The sequence below is a fragment of the Lytechinus variegatus genome, chromosome 16, assembly GCF_018143015.1.
Source record: "Lytechinus variegatus isolate NC3 chromosome 16, Lvar_3.0, whole genome shotgun sequence".
NCBI classification, from domain to species: Eukaryota; Metazoa; Echinodermata; class Echinoidea; order Temnopleuroida; family Toxopneustidae; genus Lytechinus; species Lytechinus variegatus.
Window position 1 is genome coordinate 14,368,242 of NC_054755.1, and position 16,196 is coordinate 14,384,437.

Sequence of the window (16,196 nt, forward strand, 5' to 3'; positions counted from 1 at the left end):
TGCGGCATTGAAGGGGGGGGGGGGACCGGCAAAAATTCCAGGTATTTACTTTGACTGACCTATTAGGGACAGTGCCATTGAACGGATATGTATCTCACTCATCAAATAATGCGAGCGTGATGCGCAATCTCAAGTTTTGATATTCAGCCCTGAAAAGGGACATTACAGCAATTTTTGTAATCACGATACGTACCTGTTTAGCTAAACAAATAATGCAAGCGCGAAGCGCGACCTGACATTTTCGTGTATGACCCCAAACAGAGACATTTGAGGAATACAGTTTAGGAATCCATTAAGAATATATAGGCCTACTGTATATATAACCATAGCCATCTTATGCGAGTGCCAAGACCAAAAAAGGAAAGAGATAAGGGTGAAGTATGATATTTTATTTTCTGAATATTATGTCAAAATCTATCACAAAATTTGATCTTTTTTGTTTGCTCGCTTTGCCCCATCGCAACTTTTTTTTAAAAGATAATTTCTTTCCGATACGCCATATCTGACCCCCTCAAAAATTTTGCCTCATTAAAGGGGAAGTTCACCCTGAAGAAAACTTTGTTGTAAAAATAGTAAAAAATATTGGTGAAGGTTTGAGGAAAATCCGTTAAAGAGTATAAGAAAGTTATTAGATTTCACAATTTTGGATTTGTGACGTCATAAACGAGCAGCTGCCCCATGTGTTATATAATATAAAATGTATGAATTTCAAATTTTGTATGGTTCATGATGACTTAATTTTGTTTTCTTTTCATGATCGGGTGTGAAATGATTTGTCTATTGATATACAAAAGTTACAGTGAAAACCATTTTCAATTTTCTGAGAAAATGGTATTTCATTGATTTTTTACCATTCGCTATGTAGGAATGCTGCTCGCATATGACGTCACAAATCAAATAATTGAAATTCTAATAACTTTTTAATTATTTGATGATTTTTTCTCAAACCTTCGGCAATATTTTTTATCATTTTTTCTGCTATTTTTACAATAAACTTTTTGTCAGGGTGAACTTCCCCTTTAAACCACTGCCCGTTCATACCATGATATGACTGGTAAATTTTTGCCCCCCCCCCTCCACCAACGACGCCTGTTACGCCCCTGCACACAATGACCTAAATAGTTTGCAGGCACAGACCCTGATTGAAACTGATCAACAGGTGTGTCTCCACGCAAAGACTAGCAAATACAAAACTTTCTGTTTCACACAAGGCATATAGGCTGCAAGTCAGACCCTTTACTCGAGTAAGGGTTTGCACAGCAGACTATGTCGTAAAGGGCTTACACGTGATGAGATTTATCTTTACCTGGTTTTTTTTTTGTAGAATCTGATCTAAAGTGGGCATGTTGAAGGTCGCACGCGCCCGATGATGTCGCTAATCACGGACCCTACTAGTATTTCAGGGGAATCCAACCCAAATACAAACGGTTTTGACTTTAAGAAAAAGAAAAATCAGACAAGTTGAAAGGGGAGAGTTGAATAGCGGACAAAGTGCTTCTCTAACTCCTTTACACCATTCTGTTTTATTTATTTTGCCCTTTCTACCACGACATTTTATGATCAACGCTGGATTCCCCTGTCCATATTCAGGGGGGGGGGATATAGTCCCTCCATACTTACAAATGTTGGTGTATATGTAATAAACACACTCACACAAATCACACACTCAAATGGACCCCGCCCCCACATACAAATTATTTGACCCTGGGATTTGACCTATATTCATCGTCAGTTCTACTCAAATCTCATCGCGTAATATTCGTAATATTAGTGCAACATAATGTTGAATTATTAATTTTTACCATGGATCCTATAGAACCATGATTTTACAAAAAGAAACCTCTGCAGATTATAAGTATGTTTAATTTTAGACATTCCCTAGACAGTCTCTTTTATTCAAACATCCTTTATCGATCGAATCTTGCCATATATACTCGGGTATAACCACCAAGAATTACCCTACTTAAAGGAATGGTCCGGGCTGAAAATATTTATATCTAACTAAATAAAGTGAAATTTTCAGTGCAATATGCTGAATATTTCATCAAAATCGGATAACAAATAACGAAGTTATTGAATTTTGAAGTTTATCAATATTTTGTGAGAACAGTTATATGCACATCGTCATGGGGTGGCCGATGATGTCACATCCCCACTTTCCCTTTTCCTTGTGTTATTACATGAGATCATAAGTGTTTCATTTTTCCATGCATGTGTAAATGATGCATGTCTCTCATTTATGATAAAATAAGTTGCGGCAGTAAATAACTACATGTAATGAATTTAATCGGTTGTCCATCCAATTGTTTTAGTTCATGTTAGAAAATTTTTGAATAAACCTGATTTCATATAATAAAATTCAAAAGAAGAAGTGGGGATATGACATCATCAGCTTACCGAATGTTATAAAGACATGCCTAGAACTGTTTCACTGGAATAATGCAAATCTTTAAAATTCAATAACTTCGTTACTGTTATCCGATTTTGATGAAATTTTCAGCATTTTGCTTTGTGAATTTTACTTTATTTTTCAAGATATAAATATCTCCAGTCTGGATCATCCCTTTAACAATTTATTTTGAGAAAAAGTGTCGCCTGCCTGCAAAGAACTCTTACAACATTTACGTAGGACCCGTTTATACTCACTACGCCCCAATGCTTCCTGTCAATAGAACTAGCTTGTAGCTTGATCGTGCCCCCTTGATTAGATGCCTCCATTATTGTTGTTTCCTTCTTCTGTTGTATCATTTTCTCTCTTTTATTGAAGCCCCACTCCATTTATCCATGGCCATCTGCTAAAAAATTTCGTCCGTTTTATATTTGCGTTCATTTTGAGTGTGATAAGCCTCTCGCTCCTTTGCTGTTGATCTCATTTTAAACGCATTCATTCAATATGTCATATATGCCTAATTTCAGAATTGTTTAGTTTATCTTATGAAAATGTCGATATGAGATTATTGTATTGAGTTTGCTTTGCTATAACACGATGATTTGCATCTGTACGCTCATTAACTTTGCTGACTTTGTTTAAAATTGAAAATAAAACGAATAGGTGAAAACTGGGAGTAATAATTCTTTAGGGTGTTGTCTGAGCTAATGTTTCCTTTATTTTTTTTATTCGCTGCGAATAATGATTGTTCAGCCACAGGTGCGATGAATGCATGCAGTATGTACTTTACAAAGCAAAAATATACTTGGGTATACTTTGTATTTTTTTTTGCATCTATTTTTTCAATTTACAAGAACTGAAGAAAAATCAACTGTAACTTTTAACCCTTTTTTGCCATTACGCTTTCTACAGGGATCTGTGGAAAATAGCACAGAACAGTAATTGATTTAAAATGTGATAAAGTTATAATAACATTTACAAATTCATGAAATATTATTGAAGTCATGCTGTGATATGATACTATTCGAAGACAATTATGATGAAGAGTTTTCCTAGTAAATTTCAGATATGAGAACAGCCACTATCTAACAGCACAATTTTCTTTCCTGTTCGACGGTGCCACAAAATTCTGGGCCTTTCAGATCCGCAGAAGTATCAAACAACACAAACGTGATACTGCCAAAGGATGCTGCAGAACACCGTCTATCAAAAGCTCTTTTCAATTTCAAACTTATTCTAATAATTTTTTTATATCGGTTTTTATGTACAGTTCACTGCATAAGCCTGCACTTTTTTTTAATTTCATGAAAGCCTGGGACTGAGATTAAGCGCACTAGTGGCCACGACCGAGAGGGAACGGATACTCCCTGTAGGATCGTAAATCCCATCAGCGAAGTGATTCGCTTGGGCCATTCAGGGCCAAACGGCCATTAAATTCTAGGTGTGGCCTTCGAGAGGATCATAAAAACTAACTTTTCTCTCGAAAATTTTGAGATGAAAATCCGTTAAAAATAGTTCAAAATGAGACACTTTTTCGGGAGAAGTGGCTCTCGTTTTATTGAGAGTAAAACGAGAGCAATTCCTGCTCGTGTTCATAGTGTATACCATTGATCATACCAATCATACCATTACAGGCACATACTACTGAGACACCATTGAATACCACTGAGACACCATTGTATACCACTGAGACACCATTGGTGTATGGTATACCATTCATTATACCAGTCATACCATTAGAGGCATATACTACTGAGACACTATTGAATACCACTGAGACACCATTGTATACCACTGAGACACCATTGGTGTATGGTATACCATTGATCATACCAATCATACCATTACAGGCACATACCACTGAGACACCATTGAATACCACTGAGACACCATTGGGTAATGGTATACCATTCGTCATACCAATCATATCATTAGTCACATACCGCTGAGACACCATTGGGTATATGGTATACCATTTACCATTAAATAAACTACCAATTACCATTAAGAACTTACCATTGAAACACCACTTAAATACCATTCGCGTACCATTTACCATTCACATCACCATTCAACTACCATTCGGCACCATTCAAATACCATTGGCGATTTTTATAAGGGTGGCAAGCCGTTTGTACCATAAAGGCGATAAACCGAGTTTATCGCCGATAAACTCGGTTTTTCGGTCGATAAACAGAGTTTATAAACTTAGTTTATCGATAAACAGAGTTTATCGACCGAAAAACTAAGTTTTTCACCGATAAACTCAGTTTTTCGGCGATAAACTCAGTTTATCAAGTGATAAACTGAGTTTATCGCGAGAAACTCTGTTTATCGTCGAAAAACTAAGTTTATCGCCGATAAACAGAGTTTTTCTCGATAAACTAAGTTTATCAAGTGATAAATTGAGTTTCTCGAGATAAACTCTGTTTATCGGCGATAAACCGAGTTTTTCAGCGATAAACAGAGTTATTTCGATAAACTATGTTTATCACTCGATAAACTTAGTTTATCGCCGAAAAACTAAGTTTATCGCCGATAAACTTAGTTTTTCGCTCGATAAACTAGGTTTTTCGAATTGAAAAACTTACTTTATCGAAATTGAAAAACCTAGTTCATCACTTGAAAAACCTAGTTTGTCGCCGATAAACTAAGTTTTTCAAATCTGATAAACTAATTTTTTCGAATCTGATACACTGAGTTTATCGAAGAATGCCATTTGTCCCATAAAGGCGATAAACTAGGTTTTTCAAGTGATAAACTGAGTTTATCGAAGAACGCCATTTGTCCCATAAAGGCGATAAACTAGGTTTTTCATGTGATAAACTAGGTTTTTCATTTTCGATAAACTAGGTTTTTCGATTTTGATAAACTAGGTTTTTCGATTCTATAAACTAGGTTTTTCAAAATTGAAAAACTTAGTTTATCGAATAACTCTGTTTATCAAGTGAAAAACTTAGTTTATCGCGAAAAACTCTGTTTATCGGCCATGTAGTGGGCGATAAACATAGTTTTTCGCCGATAAACAGAGTTTATCTCGATAAACTCTGTTTATCACTTGATAAACTTAGTTTATCGAGAAAAACTCTGTTTATCGGCGATAAACTAAGTTTTTCGAAGATAAACAGACTTTCTCGCGATAAACTCAGTTTATCACTTGATAAACTGAGTTTATCGCCGAAAAACTGAGTTTATCGGTGAAAAACTTTATTTTTCGGTCGATAAACAGAGTTTATCGGCGATAAACTCGGTTTATCGCCTTTATGGTACAAACGGCTTGCCATATGCGTAGCTACTGTTTAACTCGAGCCTAGTCTGTAGGTACAGACCCTCATTGGAACTTTGATCAACAAGTGTGCCTCCACGCAAAGACTAGCACATACAAAACTTGCTGTTTGCAAGAGAGCCTTCAGTGCACAGGGCATGAGTAGGCTGCACATTCAGACCCTTAACTCGAGCGAAGGGTTTGCCCAGCAGACTACCACCCCCCCCCCCCCCATCGGCTGGCCAAAAAAGGGGAAGGAGAAAAAGAAGGAGAAAGGAAGAGAAACGTACCCTGATAGCAGACATGGTCATAATCACGTGATAATTACGTCGTATTCTCGGCATACTGGTCGTAGACAATAAATATGACGTCTTTATGACGTAATTGCGACCATTTTTAACGCCGAGTTTATGTTGCATTTTTATTTGACCAGATTATGACGTGATTATGACGTCATTAATTCACCAGTCAATGACGAGTAAATTTAAGATTTTGCATGACCAGAATATGATGTGATTATGACGTCATTTATTGACAAATCAACGACGAGTCTATCCACAATTTTACATGACCAGATTTTGACGTGATTATGACGTCATTAATTGACCATTCAATGACAAGTAAAGTTAACAGTTTTGCATGACCAGAATATGACCTAAATATGACGTCATATATTGACAAATCAAAGACGAATATATTACAATTTTATATGACCAGATAATGATGTGATTATGACGTAATTAATCAACCAGTCACGAGTAAATTTACTATTTTGCATGACCAAAATATACAACGTGATTATAATAATAATATGCAACATTTATATAGCGCTTAATACAAATGTTTCTAAGCGCTGCATACCATTACCCCGGCTTTAGCACGGCTACCCTGATCGGGCGCATCGAGCATTCCAAGGAATTTCTTCCTACCGGGTACCCATTTACTACACCTGGGTCGAGAGTGGCAATTGTAGATAAACGCCTTGCCAAAGGACGTGCTGTGGTGGGATTTGAACCCCGGTCCTTGTGGTTCACAGTCCGTAGACTTATCCACTAAGCCACAACACCTTCACGACGAGTGCATTTACAATTTTATATGACCTCATTATGAAAACATTTATATATATATATATATATATACAACCATAGGCAGCGAAAGCGCGGGGGGACAGAAGGGGGGACGTTCCCCCCTTCTAATTTGTTTGTTGATATAATAACCTTTTTTTTGCTTGTCTACTTTGTTTCCTGCATGCATCCCCCTTAATTCACGTGGGCCCCCACCCCTCCCTGAAATGTTTGTGTCTCCCCCCTCCCTAAAATTTAGGTTGATAACCCCCCTTTTTTTGCTTGTCAAATATTTTTGGTAATCCACTCCCCTAAATTCAAATGTCAATTTTTTTGCCTGCGTCCATCCCTAAATTTCAGATGGACCATGCATGCATCCCAAAATTTCAGATGGACCCCCCCCCCCTAAATTTTGTTGGCTTCCGCCGCCAATGCATACTACAAATACGTTTTCAAAATGTTCCCTTTATTTTTCTCCCGGTGTTTTCTTTAGCATAAATGTTTAAAGGTTCTGTAGGTCGCCCGGGTAGGTCGTCGTCGAAAATTGATATTTCATTTGACACTTCAACCAAAACATGTTTCGAATGAAGACTAAATGCCAAGTCCGATCGTCAGCAGAGCGCGCACGTGATTCGTGTATTTGAAAATGCAACCGTTAATGAACGAAGTCGAGTCAAAGTGCTGGATCGTGCAATCGACGTCCGTAATAACTTGTTCTCAATTGACTGCCTGCCCTTTTTTGACATGTCAAGACACTTCAGGGTAAGCATTTACATGTATACTAATATTCTATATATGTCTAAATTAGCTGGAGTATCAGTAGAAATCAGAATAACCTATCACTGATGAAGTTATTTCAAACTGCGGTATCGTGCGTGCCGGCGTAAGTCCCGCACGGTACGGTACGTGAAGTCGAACCCTAGAGTTGTGGCGATGACAACGGCTCTCGAGCCGTGGCGTTTGCTGTTTTGACTGTGAACATGTAAAAACTTTTTCTTTGCTTTCATCTTTAAAACCAATCATCAAACGTTGAAATACATTCTTATGACTTCTTAAATTTGATCTCAAAGAATAATTTTAGACCCTATTGATTATTCTCTAATTTGTATGGTGTGGACGTTGTCAGCCATGGCATGGTGGTGGTGCTCTGCACAGTGCCCTTTCCTTGCCTTTTTCATAGGCCTAAGGCTTTGGCTTGGCCTACATTACATGTACCTTCAATTCAATTGATGTCTGTGCAGGCTCCACTTAACCACCGCTACACTGCGCTCCACCTACCCGAACCTCAACTCGGTGAACTTGTAATTTCGGATACTCCGAGTTTCAAAGGTGGGAAAAATAAAATGAATAGGCCCTATTTATCGTAAAAATTACTCCCCCCGGCCCCCAACCAACAATGCATTAAAGTTTAAGGCGCTAATGCAGTTTCGCACCGGCCGATTACCAGCACACCTAATCACCAATACTTGTTACCAAATGTCATGACAAGTCTCTCAGTCACATTTCGATGTCAATACATCCACCACTTTTCAAAATATTGTGATCGGGAATGGCTGTATTTCATCTTCGATCTCAACGTCGTTGATCGACATCGCTTCGCGGATCGCTTGGATTCACCGTGCACCGTAATGTTAATATGAACTGAAGTTAGCAACCAAATCATGCGAGAATGTGGCGAACAAACTGCCAGCATGCCGCATGCGAATCTATGCTCGCATGATTTGGTTGCTAACTTCAGTTCATATCAACATTACATTGCACGGTGAATCCAAGTGATCTGCGAAGCGATGTCTACGCCGTGTCGCTACGCGGATCGCTTGGATTCACCGTGCGCCGTAATGTTGATATGAACGGAAGTTAGCAACCAAATCATGCGAACATAGATTCGCATGCGGCATGCTGTCAGTTTGTTCGCCACATTGTCGCATGATTTGGTTGCTAACTTCAGTTCATATCAACATTACGGTGCACTGTGAATCCAAGAGATATGAACGGAAGTTAGCAACCAAATCATGCGAACATAGATTCGCATGCGGCATGCTGGCAGTTTGTTCGCCACATTCTCGCATGATTTGGTTGCTAACTTCAGTTCATATCAACATTACGGTGCACGGTGAATCCAAGCGATCTGCGAAGCGATGTCTACGCCGTGTTGCTTCGCGGATCGCTTGGATTCACCGTGCACCGTAATGTTGATATGAACGGAAGTTAGCAACCAAATCATGCGAACATAGATTCGCATGCGGCATGCTGGCAGTTTGTTCGCCACATTCTCGCATGATTTGGTTGCTAACTTCAGTTCATATCAACATTACGGTACACGGTGAATCCAAGCGATCTGTGAAGCGATGTCTACGCCGTGTCGATCAACGACGTTGAGATCGAAGCCGAAATACAGCCATTCCCGATCAAGATATTTTGAAAAGTGGTGGATATATTGACATCGAAATGTGACTGAGAGACTTGTCATGACATTTGGGAACAAATATTGGTGATGAGGTATGCTGGTAACCGGCTGGTGCGAAACTGCATTAGCGCCAAGTTTAATTTCTTACTCTTGACTTAGACTTGGTCTTAGAGCCAAGGTACTTAATACATAATGTGTGGTGGGTATGTGCCGCAGTGGGGACCCCCTTTTTTACACTCAAATTTCCATTCCAAGGCATAGCATTTTGTATTATTGAGGTAACCGGAGGATTAGAGCAAGAAATCTAGCTTTTATTTATTGTTGATGTCTTTTAGGGGATATTTTTTACAATAAATATGCATTTTTCCCCACCTTTGCCACTCAGAGTATCTGAGCGAGTTCACCGACTTGAAGTTCGGGGAAGTGGAGCGGTAATGAAGAGGAGAAAAGCCTGCTCGAACATCACTTGAGGTAGGCTTGGCCTTGCTTATAAATGTAATTGTACATAGACCCTATTCAGAAGAGATGTGTTTTTTCTAAAAAATAATCCCTGTCTGAAAATTGGTAGTGATGGACACTAACCAAAAGTGGCAAATCATATATTAATTTACTATGATTAGAAATATCTCAAACCAAAATATCGCTTCCATCTTTTCCAAACACCTTTGAATTTTGCCGCCCGATTTTGAAGGTGTCCTTATAGCTACTACACACTCGATTTATCATGCAATTTTTTTTTCTTGTTCCTCAGTTCTCAGTTTTTAAAGCATTTTCTATTGTTGGAAAAAATAAATGAAGGTGCATACACCTAAAAAACTGCATTTTTTGTTTTCTCTACAATTTGCAATTTTATGTACAAAATATTAATACTAAAGGAGTTGTTTGTCACACTACAGTCACGAAGATTGTGCATTTGCCATTGAAATTGCATGTGCAATGAGTGGTGAGTACCTGAAGCTTTAGGACATGTATACCTCGATAGACTAAATAAATAATCATTTCAATTTCAGTGACATCATCTGGGACAGTTGGAACAACTCTACGCTCCACATTTAATTCAGTGTCAATCCTGATTTCATCAACATGGACTGAAGGAACAAAAGTCATGCAAATATGCTGTTTTGTGTAGTGGTGAGTACAATTATCACTTTTGGAGGGGATTTTTTTACATGAACATGAGCTCCATGTTTGATTCAGTTTATTTGTTCCAAAGTTAAAATGAGAATGAAGGAAAGTTATGTAATCATTGACAGTGACTGATACTCCAACATTATTCCTGTAGATTAACTCTAAATCTCCTGGGGTATTTTGATTCTTGGGGGCATTAGGGCCCCCCTTAAGATCTCAGCCACGGATTGCGCTATCACAATGAAAATTTGCATGATGGTAGAGAGTGACATTTCCAACGCAGTTGCATTGGTAAATTTCACCGAATTCTTTTATTTTTATTTTATAGGAATTAATTTTCTAATTTATTCATGAAACTTATGTATTTTATTCATGAAATCATACTTTTTGCTCTGATTCACTAAATAAAGCTCACAGAATGCTATTTTTGGTGAAATATTCTTTATAGCATTCCTAACAATTGTGAATGAAAAAATCCTGATGCCAAGACCGATTTCTTATGTACTTTATCGCTTTTTTAATTTCTTATGTATTTTTTTTAAACAAGGCAAAATTACTAATGTTTAATTAGTAAAAGTAGAAATAATGATTTCTGAATTTTTTGCTAAATACCCGGTACACTATTTGCATTGGATTTGTACATGAAAAATACACTTACATTTTGACGTGTAATGTCGTAACCGCGCACCCGGGTGTCACAAATTTGGTCTCATAATTTATGCGAGACTTAAAAGTAAAAAGTCAGTAAGCGGCGAGGTCAAAAAAATTTGCGCAGCAGATATCGCAAAAATTGTCGAGGGGGGGGGGCATTATGGCCCTCTCCCTCCCCTGGCAGAATTAGGGTTAATGAAAAATTTCAAAAGACTGTAGTTTAATAAATTTTTCTCTGAAATTATGCATAAAATGATGCAAAAGAAAGTGACATCTTAACAATGATAAGAGTATTGTTTGTTTTTGCAACTTAGACAATTTTTATGATGCGAAATAGACATCTAAACAATGATAAGAATAAGAGTATTGTTTGCTTTTGCAAAGACAATGACAATGATTTTATTGGACCATGTTACACTCTTTCGGGGATTAGGGACACTATCAAAACGACATTACACATCAATTATGCAATTTTACATATGTAACTAATTAAAAGATTAAATCCACATCTGGCGTAAAAGATTTTCATTGGATGAATGAGATGAGACTGCTGCATTTTATTTACAGCCTTTCTCATTGGATGTTGCTTCACAAATGGGTGTGTCTTAGAGAGATAATAAAATGAAGATGAAATTATCTCTCTAAGACACACCCATTTGTGTCTTAGAGTGATAATAAAATGAAGATGAAATTGTTCTTAGAAGAATATCAATTCAAAGGGATTTTAAGGGATTCTTTTTTCAGAGATGAAATGGATCTCAAAATACTACCCCTGTTCCCTTCTATGAGTTTTTCTTTTAATTGAATATTGATTCAAATTGTCTTTATTGCACTCTTGCGCTCCTTTTTTTATAGTGAAATATCTCTTCTGCAGTGTCCCCTCTTTCACATCTTATTAAGTGCCCCATTTATGCCCTCATTTATTTTTTTTTCTACTTCTAAATGTTTAGACTGGTAAACAAAGGTGAATGCAATTAGCACCCTTTCATTTTTACATATTTCATATAACAGAATATAAAAGTTTTCAGCTGAGCGATTGGAATAAAATAAACTGAATAAGCAAATGTCCTCCCTCACCTGATGTTGATATTCATATCAATGGATATTGATATCGATAGTGATAATGTAGATCACTGACTTTTGGCAATATGCGATAAAAAGAATTGATAATTGAAACCATTAAGTTTTGCATGCAGATGAAATAGTTTGGCTATGTTTGTTATAAGTTTCTCAATACCCCCCCTTTTATTTTTTTACAGGTGTCACAAGATAAAGTACTTCCTTGATGAGTTCAGAGATGGATGATCAATCAAACATAGAATATGGTTTCTAGCAACCCTGCAGGTATCCTTCATACGCCAATGAGAGTGCATAAAGCTTGCACATATTATAAACGGTATCTGTGCTATCCCAAATATATAACATTAGACCAATTACATTGCCAAATTACAATGGAGCCTATCAAAGAAAAGGTAGACTCCAGCAAAACGTAATTTGAATATTAAAATAGAGAAAAACCAAAGAAGCACTGATAATTTCATCAAAATCTGACTAAGATAAGAAGGTTGTGAAATTTTGAGTTTAAAAAAACATTAATATGCAAAACACAGGTCAAATGAGGATCAAAGACGTTCTTTTGTATTTTATCATATGAAACATAGAACAGATCCATTGTCTTTGGCAGAGAGTAATTGGTCTACCGGTAATCTTATACTTAGGGGGATAATAATTTAAGAGATGCTTTACATAGGAATAAGTAATTATGTAGTACAATACATTTTTCAGGAGCAACTTGGTCTGCTCATCATTAGAGTGCAGTGGGCTGATTCATAAATCTGTTAGTAAGTTAAGATTGATTTTAAGAACGACTAGTGAACCTTTCCTTTGTGCTAATTGATTATTAACCCTAAATAGACTGGGCTATTTCAACACCTAAGAAGACTGGGGGGGGGCCTGAATCAGCCCCCCCCCTTATGATCTCGGTCGTCCATCGCTCGATCGCGACGGAAATTGGCACGCGCGTTACCCATGGCATTATCTACAAAATTTCAATATATATAATTCTGTGAAAAATCTCATTGCTCATTAATTTGCCAATATATGCGTAAAATCATAAGTTTGCTCTAATTAATAAAATAATGCCCCTAAAATGCTACTTTTTGTTTCACATAATCTAGATAGGCATCTGATCAAATTTATTTTTTAAAAATTTCAACATCACATTTATTTTCTTAAGCATTCTATTGTTTTCTAAATTTCTTATGTATTTCTCTGTTTTTCGACTTTTTGTTTTTTATTGTTTTTTTCAATGGAAATTGTCAGGGACTTCATTTTGACCATAAAAAAGATAAATTTAATTGATTTTAAGCAGTAAATGGAAAAATGATACAATTTATGAATTTTGACTAAAAACACTATTTGCATTGGATTTGTACACAAATTCACGTTTTTGAGTTATTTTGGGTCTGCATGCACTTGCAAAATGATGGGTCGTTCGCACTGATCCTTATTGTTACATACTTTAAAGGAGAAGTCCACGCCAACAAAAAGTTGATTTCACTTAAAGGAGAATGAAACCATTGGAACAAGATAGCTTGTGTGAAAACAGAAAAATCAAAGAAACAGATCAACAAAAGTTTGAGAAAAATCGGACAAATAATGAGAAAGTTATGAGCATTTGAGTATTGCGATCACTAATGCTATGGAGATAGCAAATTGGCAATGCGACAAAGATGTGTGATGTCACTTGTGAACAACTCTAGATATATTTCACTTGAATTGCCTCTTTTATCACATCTATCCATAGATCATGTGTTCTTTCTACATGAGGGCATGTAATACATATTTTTTAAGAATACATCATGGATAAAGTTTGTATCATCATAAGAAAAAGCAAAAAGAGACATTTTGAGGGTATTTTATAGTCCACCAAAGGGAAAGTTGTCCATCAGTGACATCACACATCCTTGTCGCATTGCCAATGGGAGGATCTCCATAGCATTAGTGATTGCAATATTTAAATGCTCATAACTTTCTCATTATTTGTCCGATTTTTCTCAAACTTTCTTTATTCTTATTCTTTGATTTTTCTGTTTCTACACAAGCCTATTTGTTCCAAAGGTTATATTCCCCTTTAAAAGAGAAAATTTATTTTATGTGGTATTTGATTTACTCATTTTGGTTAAATTTTTGATACTTGTAAGCAATTATTTCTTATATTTATCAGCATTATATTCACGCAGTACAACTCATGCTACACAATATCGAGAAATATTTTAACTGGGTAAGGCTCTGGTGTCAGGAATTTCACTCATGTATGCAAGTGAAGTATTCACCTTAAACTTGGGTGTTTTTCATTATTATGTATATATGGAAAACTGCTGTTACCAAGGTGAAACTTTTAAGCGACAATCACAAACCATACTTAGTTAAAATGAATACATGTTGCTTACATCCAAATAAATATGAGCTCCCATTTGAGTATCGCTGCAAATCTGGTATTATTTTCACAGACATATTGTTCAGGGTAAGCCATTTCTTGTTTAAAATAAGGTACTTGGAAGCCATATTTCTTGGACATCAGTATTGTATTTACCTTAATATCTCAGACTCTACATGGGTTTATCAGTCTAACACTATCATTTGATTTACCATCAGTTCGTCCACCCACCATTTTTTCTGAATAACCAATTGGTTTAATTTCCATACCATTTGGTCTAATTGGACTTAGTGTAATAAGTGTTAATCGGACAAAATGAAGGAAAAGAAAATTGGTATTAGATCAACTGGTTATGAGATGAAATGGTCATAGACAAGCTGGTGATTAGAAGATTATTGGACCAAATGGTTGTTAGATATTTCGTTGATGGACCAATTGTCATTTGACTAAATGAGGTAGGCCATGATCACAGTGGACGAGTTGGCAATAGATGAATAGGCAATTTATCCAAATTGTATCTCTGTATTTGTTAACAGACATTGTAACTGGTTTCATAGTTCTTTGACCAGACACGGAATGGGGGGGGGGGGTGCCAATTCTGAAAGCCAAATTACCTTTTTTTAGCTTGTCAAACTTTTGGGAAAGCAATCCGCACCCTGTAAGAGTAAAATCCAACTTGTATGTTGTATTTACAAGAATACACCACACACTGTATTCTTAAAGGAAAAAAAGTTTTGTTACGCGATTTCTTGAATTTATTAATAAAATATTTGTAACTGAGTTCATAATTGAAATGTGTATTTGATTTATCGTTTAATGTGTGTGACTGTGTGTATGGGTGTTTGTGTTTTGTCTGTTCTTGACAAGTCTTGGACCTACAGTCAATCTTGCAATCGTAAAAATATTGGAACTGATTAACCCATGATTTGATTTCTTTAATATTTTGAACTAAGCTAGGTTAACTGTACGTTCGAGTTGTGTTTTCATGTACAATTTCATATGTAAATCATTATCACGTCAAAATAAGTCAAAATTCCGTCATTATGACATCGTAGTCGACTATTAAAGACCTTAAAATCATGTCCAGATGACGTCTAATACTGGTCATAAATATGTTATAAAGTGACTATTAATTACGTCATAATCACGACATAAAAATGTCATAAGTGACCATTAATGACATAATAATCACGTCAATATACGACGTCATTCTGACGTATAATACTGGTAATGAATACGTTATAAAGACGTCATAAAGACGTTGTAAGTAACCATTAATGACGTAATAATCAAGTCATAAAGACGTGTAATACTGGTCAGGAATATGGCATAAAAACGTCATAAAGACGTCGTATTCGACTTATTAAGACGTCATAATCACGTCATTTTACGACGTTGATATGACGACGTGCGTTGGTGCAAATTCTTGACTTTAAGACGTCTTTTTACGACGTCAAAACGACGTGATACTCGTCGTAAAATAACGTCAATATGACGTCTTTTTACCCAGTTTTTGCTATCAGGGGTAGTGGGAAAGAAAAAGTTATTGTTCATAATAATGTCATATCATAATGATTATATTATGTTACATTGCATAAGAAACATTTTTTCATACTTTATGAAACATAATTTACTCAGGGCCTATGTCTTCATTGTTCTTGATGCTTGCGTTGTCTGTTTAACGAGATCTATAATCCTGCTGTACTAAAACCTGTTTTCAAGTCAATGTACACCAAAGATATCTCCTCGCACTTCGAGTTGATTGTTTTATGTAGCGACTTAGGCTTCTTTTTCATGACTAGTTGATGAAGTGATTGGCCCATTTTAAGGTCTTACTTTTCCCGTCCGTGCTT

General features: G+C 36.3%; 1 long non-coding RNA gene across 3 annotated transcripts; it reads left to right on the forward strand.

Annotated features, from left to right (window-relative positions):
* The first annotated feature begins 7,219 nt into the window (after positions 1 to 7,219).
* Positions 7,220 to 12,774, forward strand: LOC121430158. 3 transcript variants are annotated; one of them, XR_005972006.1, is made up of 4 exons: positions 7,220 to 7,480; positions 9,511 to 9,596; positions 10,136 to 10,256; positions 12,164 to 12,774. It is a non-coding gene; the product is annotated as an uncharacterized LOC121430158 (long non-coding RNA). The 3 variants fall into 3 exon arrangements; XR_005972008.1 differs by lacking the exon at positions 7,220 to 7,480 and adding an exon at positions 9,178 to 9,217; XR_005972007.1 differs by lacking the exon at positions 9,511 to 9,596.
* Positions 12,775 to 16,196: the final 3,422 nt, after the last annotated feature.